Source organism: Polypterus senegalus, chromosome 18, assembly GCF_016835505.1.
Source record: "Polypterus senegalus isolate Bchr_013 chromosome 18, ASM1683550v1, whole genome shotgun sequence".
NCBI lineage: Eukaryota > Metazoa > Chordata > Cladistia > Polypteriformes > Polypteridae > Polypterus > Polypterus senegalus.
In genome coordinates this window covers 6,892,556-6,906,020 of record NC_053171.1, presented here as the reverse complement: position 1 = coordinate 6,906,020, position 13,465 = coordinate 6,892,556, and the positions used below count along the sequence as shown (strand labels likewise).

General features: G+C 47.7%; 1 protein-coding gene across 2 annotated transcripts in view; it reads right to left on the bottom strand.

Moving 5' to 3' along the window:
- The window catches only part of akap6 (A kinase (PRKA) anchor protein 6), a 385,504-nt gene that overhangs the window by 175,646 nt on the left and 196,393 nt on the right, over positions 1-13,465 (bottom strand). The gene's annotated exons all lie outside the window — the stretch shown is intronic.

The following is a 13,465-nucleotide window of genomic DNA, read 5'->3' as shown; positions in this document are numbered from 1 at the left end:
CGTCGATTTACGGCCTCAGAGGCCACGCCCCTAGCAACGGTTACAAGCAAACCTAACGACGGAAATAAACACTGGCGGCCTCTGAGGACCCCAAAATCGTGTCAAATCAAGACACGTTGTGCATTGTCTTATCCTTTTCTTTATGGCTCTGCACTCCGTACTAATCCCTGCTTTCTCTGTTGTTCTTTTTCTGTTTCTTCTGTGGTGGCCATCTGTGCCTGATCAGGGCACCTTGCAGTCCCTGCGTTGATGGATTAAAGGCAGCACCCCAGACGTCTACATGACCACCATCATCAGATTCTGTCATGTGAAACCTGAAAACCACAAGGACTGGGGGGGCTGGGTGGTCTCATGGCCTTGGAAACCCTGCAGATTTTTTTTTTCTGTCCTCCCAGCCATCAGACCCTTACTTTATTTTTTGTTACTTAGAATAGCCTAAGCTTATTTGTTACATTTTTCTTTTTTTTTTTTCTTTCTTCATCTTGTAAAGCACTTTGAGCTGCACCATTTGTAAGAAAATTGTGCTCTAGAAATGAATGGTGGTGGAGGTGTTGACCCGGCGGACACTTAGATTAGGAATATCACACAGCGGTGGTAACCACACAGAGGTGTGCCCGACATAAAGAAACCCAAATTCCCACGTATACTTCAAAAAAAAAAAAAAAAAAAATAAATAAAAGAAAAAAATTATTTAAAAAAATATTTCAAGGAGAAATAAATCCTCATAACACTGAGAGGATCAGCCAGGAAGAATGAGAGAAAAAGCCCAAACGGAGGTGTGCAAAGCTTGCAGAGACTCGGACCGCCAAAGTGAACTGCATGAGGGCTCCGAATGCTGTTTATGAAGGAGACACTTCAGCTTTTCCTTTTTTTTTCCAGTACATTTGCAAACCTTTCTGTCAACACGTCGTCACTTTGTCATGATGGGTGATCGAGCGTAGATTGGTGCGAAGAAATGGCAACTTTATCTGATTCAGATGAATTCAACAGCACAATAAAGTGTGCAGCAAGTGTGTGTGCGGGGTCTCAATACATTCTGAAAACAATTAAATTACAAATTAAATTATAACACAAGATCAAGATGAGGCTTGGGGGTCCTGGAGGATGCCCCCCCAATGAAGTCAACAACACAACAAAGCATGCAGCAAGTGTGTGTGTGCATGTATGTGTGTGTGTGTGTGTGGAAGGTGGGGTCTCAATACATTTTTGAAATCACTGTACAGTCTGCAAAATTATAATGCAGGGTCAGAATGAAGTTTGGGGGTCCTGGAGGATTAAAAATGAACTCAACAACACAATAAAGCGTGCAGCAACTGTGTGTGCGTTTGTGTGTTTGTGTGTGTAGAAGGGGGGGTCTTAATACATTTTTGAATCCACTGTACACTCTGCAAAATGATTATGCAGTGTCAGGATTAGGTTTCGGGGTCCTGGAGGATGAATTAAGTCAAAAACACAATAAAGCATGCAGCAATTGTGTGTGTGGGGGTCTCAATACATTTTGGAATCCACTGTGCCCTCTGTAAAATGATAACACGGGTCAGGATGAGGTTTGGGGGTCTTGGAGCGTCCAAAGGACAAAAGAAAAAGCGCAAGGGACGCCACACGTGAAAAGGCGCCTCCTGGTGGCGGAGCTCCATCCTTGCTACAGCCCCATCATGTCAATATTGGCGACTAAGTGCAGCCTGATGGACTTCTCCATTTCAACTTCATCCTACAAAGCCTCTGCACTCTTTTGAATCCACTGTGAAAGGCGCTATATAAACTAAATGCATTATTATTACTGTTATTGCTACTGTACCCTTCTCTTATTTCACTTTCTGCTGGTGCTCTGACTGGGCAGCACTTGTAATTACTGTGCACCGCGCTGGGATTATAGGCAGAGGTTTCGCTTTAACACAATAAATTGAATTGAATTCTAATGAGCCCATACTTCAAAAAAAAAAAAAAAAAAAAAAGGTGAACGTCTCCTTTAAGGCGTCTCGTCTCGCATTCCCAGTAACTGAGCTGGAAAGATTTATTTTCTCGCCTGCATTTTCCACCTCCTTCTCCAGCTTTACACTTTGTACGGATTGTCGTCTCCTTCTTCTTCTCCCCATTTTATTAGAAACACCAATCAAGGTGCCCATGAATAATAAATACAGTATGCCGCCTTCTAATCCCTTATGTCGTCTCCACTCGGATCTTATGTCTCTGCAGTAAAGCCGGGGATTATCTCTCCTGGTGCCTCCTCTTGGGGGTCTGCTGTGGCCCTGGCGTTAAGATGGACGCCCCACCCTCACCGGTATCCCCCCTGACGCCGCAGCAGGAGCAACCTGAAGATGCGGGACGGCGTGGCCGCCAACGGGTTAAAGAGCCGGCGCGGTTTGAACCTGAAGAGTTGGCGGTGGCGGCGGCAGCGGGCCCGACTTTGGCTCTCCGGTGCTTAATTCAACCAGTAAGCCACCTTCAAAGTTGCTGTCAGGTAAATGACCTTGTATTTCATTAACTGATAATTAAATGGATTTATTCCACTAACGGTTTTAATTAAAATGCTAGAAATATTGATTACCCCTATCATCCCTACTCCCCCAGATGAAAAAAGGTTTTAGGAATGTTTATTTAGAGACGAGAGAGAGAGAATTAAATTAGATTGAATCTCCAACAGACCTAAAGAAGGCTTCTTACTTTTTCTGCTGCTCAAGCAGAAAAAAGGTTTCATTTTTTTTTTTTTTGGATGTTTGATTAATTATTTTGAAATCCATTTTTGCTTACCTTGATATTTAATTAAAATATCATTTTAAAACATAATTAACTTGGTGGATATAATCCATGGGGCAGAAAGCCTGGAATTGAGCCGTCTGTCAGCTTTCTACCATTCGACTTTCGACAAAAATGTCCTGCGGCTTGTTTGGAGTTACCACCGGTGTTGGCGCGGGGGTGTGGGGTGGTCCGGGGGGGTCCAGGGTTCAGGTGCCGTGAGAAGCCACTTTATAGTCAACATCATGACGCAAAAGTTAAGGGACTCAAAGCAGGGAAGGCCATTGGAAAGTGAGGGTGGGCATCACAGGCCAAGAGGTGGGCTGGAAATGGAGAAATTGACGGGTCGTCTCCTTAAGGAAACTCGTAGGAGCTTTGAATGGGGAAAAAAAAAAAATCCAATCGGGGTGCCAATCAATCACTCTGCTTGCCTGCAGATCTGGCAAATTGACTTGTGGAAATGTGGAACCACCTGAATGCCACCTCGGCCTGGTCATGGAGGCATGGGCCGCATGCTGGAGACCCGGAATGTCATCTTGGAATTGTTATTTTAATAAGAGCGTCCAAAGGGCACAAGAAAATGCACGAGGGATGCCACACATGAGGAGACACCTCACGGTGGAGCCACTGAACGTCATGTTAGACTCCTACTGAACACAATAAAGTATGGTGGAGCCAGTCAATGTAAACTGGGCCGCATGTTGGAAACCCTGAATGTCATGTTAGTCTAGTCCAGAATATCATTAAGCATAGTGGAGCCAGTGAATGTTATCTTGGCCTCGTTATTTTAATAAGAGAGTCCAAAGGATGAAAGAAAAAGCACAAGGGATGTCACGTGTGAGGAGACACCTCACGGTGGAGCCACTGAATGTCATGTTAGACATCATTAAGTACAGTGCAGCCAGTCAGTGTAAACTGGGCCTTGTGGTGGAGACCCTGAATGTCATCTTGGCTTCCATCCATCCATTTTCCAACCCGCTGAATCCGAACACAGGGTCACGGGGGTCTGCTGGAGCCAATCCCAGCCAACACAGGGCACAAGGCAGGAACCAATCCCGGGCAGGGTGCCAACCCACCGCAAGACACACACAAACACACACAGCACACACCAGGGCCAATTTAGAATCGCCAATCCACCTAGCCTGCATGTCTTTGGACTGTGGGAGGAAACCCACGCAGACACGGGGAGAACATGCAAACTCCACGCAGGGGGGACCCGGGAAGTGAACCCGGGTCTCCTAACTGCGAGGCAGCAGCACTACCACTGCGCTGTCCCTCATCTTGGCTTCGTTATTTTAATTAGTGGGTCCAAAGGACAAACGAAAAAGCACAAGGGATGTCATGTGTGAGGAGACAGCTCACGGTGGAGCCACTGAATGTCATGCGTCAAATGAAATGACAAGAGAGCCAGAAAAAAGGTTTGGGGCAGCCTTACTTATACTTGAAGCTCAGCTACAAATTTGAAATTTGGTTGCACAACGGAGCGATTTTTGAGTCCAGAACAGAGCTGCTGACATGGATGAGGCAAAGATGGCGGTTTTAAAGGAAGGCTGAGGAAGTGACATCATTGGGGCCAGGCGGAATTTCACGTAACTGGTCTGCAGTGCAAAGAGAGGACGGATTAGCACGCTCTGTTGCCCCCTGGTCTGGCGTGGAATTAGCCTCATTCAGGCCCTTTAGCTGCCTCCCATGGGCACGGGTGTGACAAGGCACATTCAGCCCAGACCCATCGGGACGGTTGTTCCTGAGAAAGAGTGTCCGCGTTGGCGTGGAGAGATCCTCGTCAGTGAACAAGCGAGAACTTATAAGGCAGTAGGTCAAGAAAACCACCTGGTGACCCGCGGATTCGACTCCTTGTGCAGGGCCGTCCATGTAAAGGAGCCTGATCTGTAACAGGGGTGAATTCCCGGCCTAAGAGGTAGTACCGCAGCTGCGTAATTGCCCATTTGATCGCCAAGGCCTCCCCTCTCCACCGCCGCATACCTGGTTGATCCTGCCGACTATGCCAGTTGTCAAATGAAAAGACAAGAGCCAGAAAAACTGTTTGGGGCAGCCTCCCATATACTCGCCTGCAAATTTGAAATTTGGTTGCACAACAGAGCGATTTTTGAGTCCAGAACAGAATTGACTTGAATGAGGCAAAGATGGCGGTTTTAAAGGAAGGCCGGGGAAGTGACGTCATTGGGGCCAGCACACTCCGCCACCCCCTGGTCTGCTGTGGAATTACCTTCATTTGAGCCCTTTAGCTGCCTGCCATGTGTGACAACATGTTAGACTCCTACTGAATGTCATTAAGCATGGTGGAGCCAGTGAATGTAAACTGGGCCTTGTGATGGGGGCTCTGAATGTCATCCTGTCCTCAAGGTGGGGCCAGTAAATGTCATCTTGGCTTCGCTATTTTAATGAGAGCATCTAAAGGACAAAAGAAAAAAGCACGAGGGATGCCACACATGAAAAGACACCTCACGGAGGAACTGCTGAATGTCATCCTGGCCTAAAGGTGGAGCCAGTGGATGTCATCTTGGCTTCATGGTACAGCCAGTGGATATTCTAAGGAAAGGAGAACCTTTAGCACTGCATTTAGCTGACCAGGTCACCAGTGTGTCACACCCGTAAAAGGAACTTCTTTAGCCAATACTCTGAAGAGCCACCAGGGGGCAGAAAATTCACTAGGCTTAATTAGATGCTTCACTTTATGGCATTTCAGTTGCTTTGCTCTTTACAAGCCAGGGGTTTACAGTTATCCCTTCCCTTGTATTGCATTGTTGATCTATTTTGTGACATCTCTGTAGGTTTTGAACTTTTAAAGCCTGCGCTATTCATTTTCTGAGGTCCTGGCAGACTTCAAATCTGCCTACCTGTGGAGCTGGCCGGTCAGGGCTGCCTTTGGTAAAGCCTTTGCATTGCAGGGTATGGAGGGCCCTGGCTTGTTAAGGGGTGTTTTTGAGGCGTTGACTTCTTTTTCACCACATTCCTGACTTTAAACTCTAATGGGAAAAGGAAAATTTGAAAAAAAAAAGGTAAACTAAGAGACCAAATTGTGACAAGCCACGTCACTGGAGTGAGGGAATATAAAGAGACTTCAAAAGAGGACCACCGAATCAACAATCTAGTTAAAAGGACACAGTTATGGGATGCACTCTGGACCCCTTGGAGGTTGTAGAGGAGGAAAGAATGAAGTCAAAACCGAGTGCCATTGAACAAAGCTGCACATCCTGGGCTCGCTGTGACACACCAGCACTGAGGACTCTCAGCCAACAAATCATTCAGGAGACGTTTGTCAAGAAACACATCTGGGTGTCCGTCATACCAACACAAATACCTCTGTATAGCGCCTTACTGGGACTGCCAAGTCAGGAGTTTTCTTTCTTTTTAAATCTTCTTCCTTTTTAGTCATTCTGGTGTGTGTTCAAACCATAGTGTGTGTGTGCGTGTGTATATGTATTTATCTGTTGATTTATGTATTAATTTATTTAAAGAGTTTCTGTAAAAAGTCAAATTTCTCCCTGGGGACAAATAAAGTTCTGTCTCTCTTTATATAGTGCCTTTCATATCTATTATTATATAATGCCTTTCATATATATGTATTATTATATAGTGCCTTTCATGTTTCCATATTTATCTATCATTATATAGTGCCTTTCATGTTTACCTATTTATCTATCACTATATAGCGCCTTTCACATCTATCTATTATTATATAGTGCCTTTCATATATATTTATTATTATACAGTTCCTTTCATGTTTATCTATTATTATATAGTGCCTTTCATATATATTTATTATATAGCGCCTTTCTTGTCTATCTATCACTATATTGTGCCCTTCTCACCTGTCTATCTATCTATGCAGCAATGAAAAGGATGGGCGACGGCGGGCCCCATAGCCGTGTGAATCTGGGGGTGAGGTTAGTGATGTGGTCCTTCTGCCAGGAGTGACAGTGAATACGTGAGGAGAGCAAAGCCCTGAACGAAGCAGTGGTGGGCGGCAGGCTCAGTCTCTTTGGTGTAAATTGTTTTATTAATTAATTTGTGGGTTTTGTAACTTGATCGATTTTCGCTTTCATTTTTTGGCCGTATCTTGGTCATGCCAGGGCTGGGTTGGCATGGGGTCTCACAAATCCTGACAACTGCGTAATGATGAAGAGGGCTGACGAGGGGGGTGGGCTGGGGTCTCAAATCCACCGGACCTGCAGGTTTTCATGCCAAACAAATGCCTCAGTGTAAGGTCCGTTTTATTGTTCATTGTTTTATCTCATCTGCGACCTCTGAATTATTTGTGATTTTATTTTATTTTTTGTGACTTCTTTCCGACTGCTGCCACGGAGTTTGACTGCCGAGGAATTGCTTCTTCATTTTGTTCTCTTTTGTCTCATTTTAATTCACTTGGTTGTCACTTCTTTATTGTTTCTTTTCACTAACTAGGAGGCAATTAACCGAGGCTCACATAACAAGCGAAACAACAGCTAATCAGTTCAATTGGGGCAATTTGCAGCACTTTTAATAAAATAGTCTGAAATTAAAAAATAAAGAAAGAAATAAAGCAACTGAAGGGGTTCAGGAATCCAAACACGCGCTGGTTGAAATTTCTAAAGCGGCACAACGATTAAGAGGTAAATGACGCGGCATGTCGAATTAAACGGCGTGTTCCCGAAACGACAGATTTGCTTTTTAATGTTAAGTTTGTTTGGAACAAAAAAGGCGCAGCCACTTCAGCCGGGAATTACGCGCCTGGGCTTGTCAAAGGGGCTCAGTGGATCCCCACCCTGTCCCGATCAAACGCGATCAAAAGCAAAGACGGGGCGGGAGGAAGCCGGCAAATGCCTCAAGGGAGACGAGGAGATCGCGAGGAGTCGGCCGTACGTGGGGTCTGGTGCAGGGAGTCGAGCCGCCCACCACTGCATTGAATCTTCTAGAACCTTTCATCAGGCACGGATCAATTTGAATGGAGAATGGACAGTTGGGGACTCAGGGGGCTTTAGCCCTCAGAACCATTGGAAGGTTACTTTTCTGCAGCATCCTTGAAATAAGCATTTATTTTATTTTCCTCTCCAGTCGTGTGACCACTGCACGTTATCATATGGACAGTGATGTTTGCTATTTGAAGCGTCAGTTACGTTCTTTTTAATACTTGTAAAGCCACACATACATGAAGTGTGCAATAGAAATAAATGCGGGTGTTGTTAGGGGGCCACAGCTCCATCCGCACTACTACGACGTTGCCGTTTTAAAACGAACAGACGTTACTCTGCGTTTTCAGTCTGCAAAAATGGAGATTGTATTGAAAACGCGCACTCGTACGAACACTCACATAACAGCACTTGCCGGACGGACAAGACACGCTAAAAGGAGAGAGAGATCTGACAAGGTAGACTCTGATTGGCTTGTGCTTGTCATGCGGCCGGGTCCTGATTGGCTCGTGCGCGTCCCAATGCGTCGTTCCATGATTGGTCAACCTTCACGAAAAAAACAAAAAAACAAAAACAAAAAACAAATATTCCAGCATGGCGGACACAAAGGAGTGACTTTCTATGGCGCTTGCTGTGTTTTTTTTACCTGTAAGAATCTAAATTGTGTTTTATACAGTTGTGATATCCTGTGAAGTGTATTGTACACTAGATAGAGAGATATGAAAAACTCTATATGAAGGACAGATAGCTGTGAAAGGCACTATATAACAGATAGAGAGGTACATGTGAAAGGCACTATATAGTAAATGGATAGATGTGAAAGGCACTATATAACAGATAGAGAGGTACACGTGAAAGGCACTATATACTAAATGGATAGATTTAGCTCTAAATCTCAATCGTTTGTCCAGTGACCAGCCCTGCCTTCTAAAGAGCCAAAGCCTAACAAAGCAGGACTGTCACCGTTTTAGATGATGCTTCTTCTCCTCGAGTCCTTAAAATCAAAAGTATCATATGCCATTCCAAGGGGGAGCACAGGCTATGGCACGGTGAGGTCCTCCGTGGTGCGCAGTTCATCCTGGAATCGGCAGATCAGCAGGTCTGGTCATGGGGGTCACGGCAGGAGCGTTCTCGTCACGACCCACGTCTGCAATCCTATTACACCCCTTAACCACAATAAAGTTACTATGCCTGCCAACAGAGGGCACCAAGGTCACGCGAGAAGGGCGCTGACTGACATCTCTGCCAATGTCGAGGGACTCACAGGAGCCAAACGAGATATCCTGGCAAAAACCACCACCGTCATGTTCTCTGTCTGCAAAGAGACTCGTCGAGGCTCAAACAACAACCACCCACAGGTCCCTGGTATGAAGCGAACACTTAGAAGGCCAGCATCAGAAATATGGCAGCGCCATCTTCACGCACAAGGACGCTTCAGCACAAGACCCAAACTAATGCCACATACGGCAACGTTGCCACTTTAGAATAAAGGCCATCACCGCCACCTGATGAAGCCTTAGCTTCTTAGCCTTAGCTACTTAGCCTTAGGGGGTTCAGGATTTCAAATTTTTGCAACTGCCGGCCCGATAGATAACAACGATGCCAGTCATTACGTGCTGCCAGCCTCTCGTAATCGCTGCAGACAGGTCTCCAGACGGTATCGCTCTTTATCTGTGAAAGCATTCAGCGGAGCGTTCCTTTCTGTGCTGCTGGCTCCTTTCAGGGAATTGCAAGTGCCAGAGCGCTTCCACAGGCGAGCGGGTGTCAGACGGGGTTAAACTCCCCCGACCAAATCGGCTCAGGCTTGTGAGCGGAGTTTCTCCTGACTCTCCGCAGCAGAGCAGATGAATTCCCCCTGCAGCCCCACCGCGTGCACAAGAAGCAGCGCTGCGGATCATGGGGTCAATGTGAGGCGACCACAGATACAGCTAAGGTGACGGCACTCGGCCGAGCCACGTGGCGTATTTCAGTCCAGCGGGCTCAATTTCCTCGTATCTTGTATCTACCCTCGCTGACAGGCATGTGGCACACAAAAGGGATGTGCAAAGCTACACCGTTAGGGAAGCAATCCAGCAATTCTATCAAGGAAGGAAAAAAGAAGCTGTGGAGTGACCACTAGTGTCCAGTGGAGGAACTGCAGGAAAGGACCTGGGAGATCTGAGAAGTGTGAGCCCACTCGGTCCATGTGACCAGTTCAGATAGAAAGTAAAAGAGCAGACCAAGTCATCCAGCATGACCAGCCGGACTCCACTTAAAGCACATGAGTGGGCTGTCTGGACACTAGAGGGCACTGCTGCTCCTCAAACCCAACACAACAGACACGGGGCACAAGTTAAAAAGCACAAAGATCTTATTTATTAAAGAGGAAAACTCTTCACAAGCGTTTCCCACCACCACAGCCACAAGTACAGTGAATACCTGGCATGGCACACAGTTATTCTTCTCTTTCTCCTCCGCACCTCCCAGCAAGTTTCGCCCACCTTCCACCCGACTCTGGCTCGTCCCTGTGAGCTCGTTGAAGTCCTCTTATATTGGCCAACCCCGAAGTGCTTCTGCTCTTCCACCCACGTGGGCTGCAAGCACTTCCGGGTTGGGTGGAAGCCTCATGCCATATAGCACCCCCTGGCAGCACCCACGGTACCCAACAGGGCTGACAAACAGAACTCCAAGTCCCATAATGCCTTGTGGGAATCTGAGGCCCCACTGCAATCCAGCTGCCGTCTAACGTTCTCGGGGGAAGGCAGTGCCCTAAAGAAGCTAAGGTCTCTTGGGCTGCCGGCCGTCTCTTCCGGCTCTTATTCTAGGAGGACAATAAGGAGCAGGAGAAGGAACACTGATGGAAAACCGGAATAACTGATGTGGCAAAACTAAAGCGTTACCCCAACTCGCAGTCAGAATCAAAAAGCCAGAGAGTTCACAAACCACAGCCTTCCAGTCATCCACAACCGCGGACGCCCGGGAGGTGAGCGACGCTGATCGTTGTCCCTGGCGTCACGCCTGCCTCAAGCTTTTCATTTGTTTTGGTGGCCTTCTTTCTGAATGTTGTTTTGTAACTTTTGTTAATGTTTATCTCTTCATTATAAACTGATTACTGATTCTAAGCCGAGGGTCACCGACGTGGACGAATTTGTTGGGCCTCCCCCAACGAAGAATTGTCACAAATTACCACAAATGTCACTAAAATCACTTGAAACTGAGAAAAATCATCGGCCCCCATCGTTGTTTATTCCGTACTGAACAAAAACCCGACTTTGCTTTATTGTTTGGATTCAACAGAAGGTGTCAAATAAAATGATGATGGGACCCTCAACCCGATATTTTGTCACACAGCCTTTAGAGACTCTGCAATCCATGCACACATGCCATTTCTGGAGGTCTCCATGGCACTTCTGCGCCGCTCCACAGGTCACCTGGCCCACTCGTCCTGAGCGAACTGCGCCAGCTGGGTCAGGTTTGAAGGGGGTCTTCTCCGGACTGCACGCCTCAGTTCTTTCCACGGATGTTTGATGAAATTCCAATCAGGACTCACAGAAGGCCATTTCAGAACAGTCCAATGTTTGGTTCTCTGCCATTCTTGGCGGATTCTCGCTGTGTGTTTTGGCTCCTTACCCTGTTGGAAGGTCCATGACCTGTGACTGAGATACTGGCCAGTATGTTTGGCTTGATGGCCTTGAGATTTCATCGTCCCCTGTGCAGACTCAAGACACCCCATGCCAGACAAAGCACAGCAGCCCCCAAAACATAAATGAGCCTCCTGCATGTTCCACAGTAAGTCTGGTGTTCTTGTCTTTGAAATGTGGACCACCGGGGGGCGCAGCAGCCACCCAAACACCCGACACGATGGACACAAATGCAGTAAAACAGAAGGCTTTTATTCTGTGGCAAACGTTTTTCAGTTGTTTCCCACGAGCACCAATCACAATAGAGCCCAGAAATACGGCACACAGCACTTCTCCTTCTCTTTCCCTCCTTTGCCTCAACTCCTCTACAGGCAGGCGTCGTCCCTCTTCCTCTTGACTCTGACTCCCCGAATGGAGTGTGGCGGCTCCTTTTTAAGCTGACCCTGGGAGTGTCCTTCTGGAATCGTGTGGTGAAGGTCCCCCCTGTAGGGCTCTGCAGCTCCCCCCGGCAGCCCCCATGGAACCCAACAGGGCTGTGCCACACTCCAGCTCCCAGTGTGCCCTGCAGGAATCCATGGTGCCACAGCTGCCAGGGGCTGCCCACTAGCATCCTGGGGAAGGTAGCGCCCTGCCAATACTCTCTCTACGGTCCTTCCATCCAGCTGGCATCCCGGCTTCACGTCACAGACAGGTTGTGTCTGAAGTGTGGCACACTGCAGCGCCCCCTAGTGGCCACAAGAGTTATGACCATTTCCACCGGTCAGTGGTTTCAGGTCGTCTTTAACCCTCTGAGAGGCGGGCAGTGGTCTCTTCAAAGGGCCAGAGGCCACAGCCCCCTGTGAGACCTTGTGAGTGGTCTACCTGCCAAAGAGCGTCCTCCTTGACGTATTTTAACCTTCCATCTAACACCCACTCCTGGGCAGGTCTCGATTCTCCCATCCAGCAGAGGTCCATGTGGCATAACATCCTGCTGTCCTTCACAGAATCAAAGGCCACATCTGGAGCACCATATGCACATCTGGTCACCACACAACGAAAAAAAAACCACGCAACGGTACTGAAATATAATGAGACCATAAGCCACCGAGGCAAAGGGGGCTAAAAGGAAAAGGGGCCACGTGAGGACTTGAGTCACAGAAATTAAAACTCTCAAACGGCAGCAGAAGAATTCTTGGTGTTACATTGGGAATTACCGACTTGAGGACTGGAAGGATGGAAATGAAGGGGAAGGGCACTGACGACGAAGACCACCTCTCTGGGCGTCTGGCACAAATAACCACATCTCATCCCCGGCTCACGTGGCTTCTCATGTTTGTTCCACCACAGATGTAAGCCAGCAGGCCATAAGGGAGCCGGGTGATGACAGGCGGGGGGGTCAGAGCCGAGAATCAACAACCCAAATCAGAGGCTTGGGTTTAGTCCACGCTAACGTCGAGACCTTTGAAAACGCCGTCGTTGTGTTAGACGTCTTCCATCCGCACCAGATAGTCTTCGAAGAAAGTCTGTCATCCGCAATGAAATGGCGAAAAATGCAGAAATCTTTCTTGTTGGGCCTGTTGGGTGCGCCAAGAGTTCTGTTTGGATACAAAGCAACCCAGAAGGGAATCGAAATGCCAAAAGAATGAGGAATAAAACAAATCAGACTTCTTTGTGAGGGCAGACATTGAAAATACAGCATCACAAGTAAATATAAAGCTCTTACTCAACAAAATGTTGCTGTGTAGCGTGTGGCCAAAGCCCTTCCCCGGCCAGGACGTCTCCACGCTGGGAGGACTGGGGGGAGCAAGCGTGGCCAGAAGCGTTACCTCACCCCTGGGACACTGGGACGCCTCCCCCCTCGGGTTGCAGTGGTGTCTCAGACCCCCGCAGGGCATCTTGGGAGTTGGAGTTTGGTGCACCCTTATTGGAACTCGCAGGTGCCAGCAGGGGGTGCTGCAGCAGGAGTGCAACATAAAAGAGGCCACCTCACTCCATTCAGGGAGGCGGAGGACAGCGCTCGTGCCAGCTCCTTTTATAGCCCACCCGGAAGTGCCACTGAAAATGAGTCATCAAGCACCTGAGCACTTCCAGGTGGGCTATAAAAGGAGCCGGCAGCCACTACTTGGGAGCCAGAGTCAGGAGAAGGAAGACAAAGCTTGACCGCAGTAGTGGAGGAGAAAAGGAAGAGAAGGAAAGAGAATTGTTTTGTGCTTGTGGGCT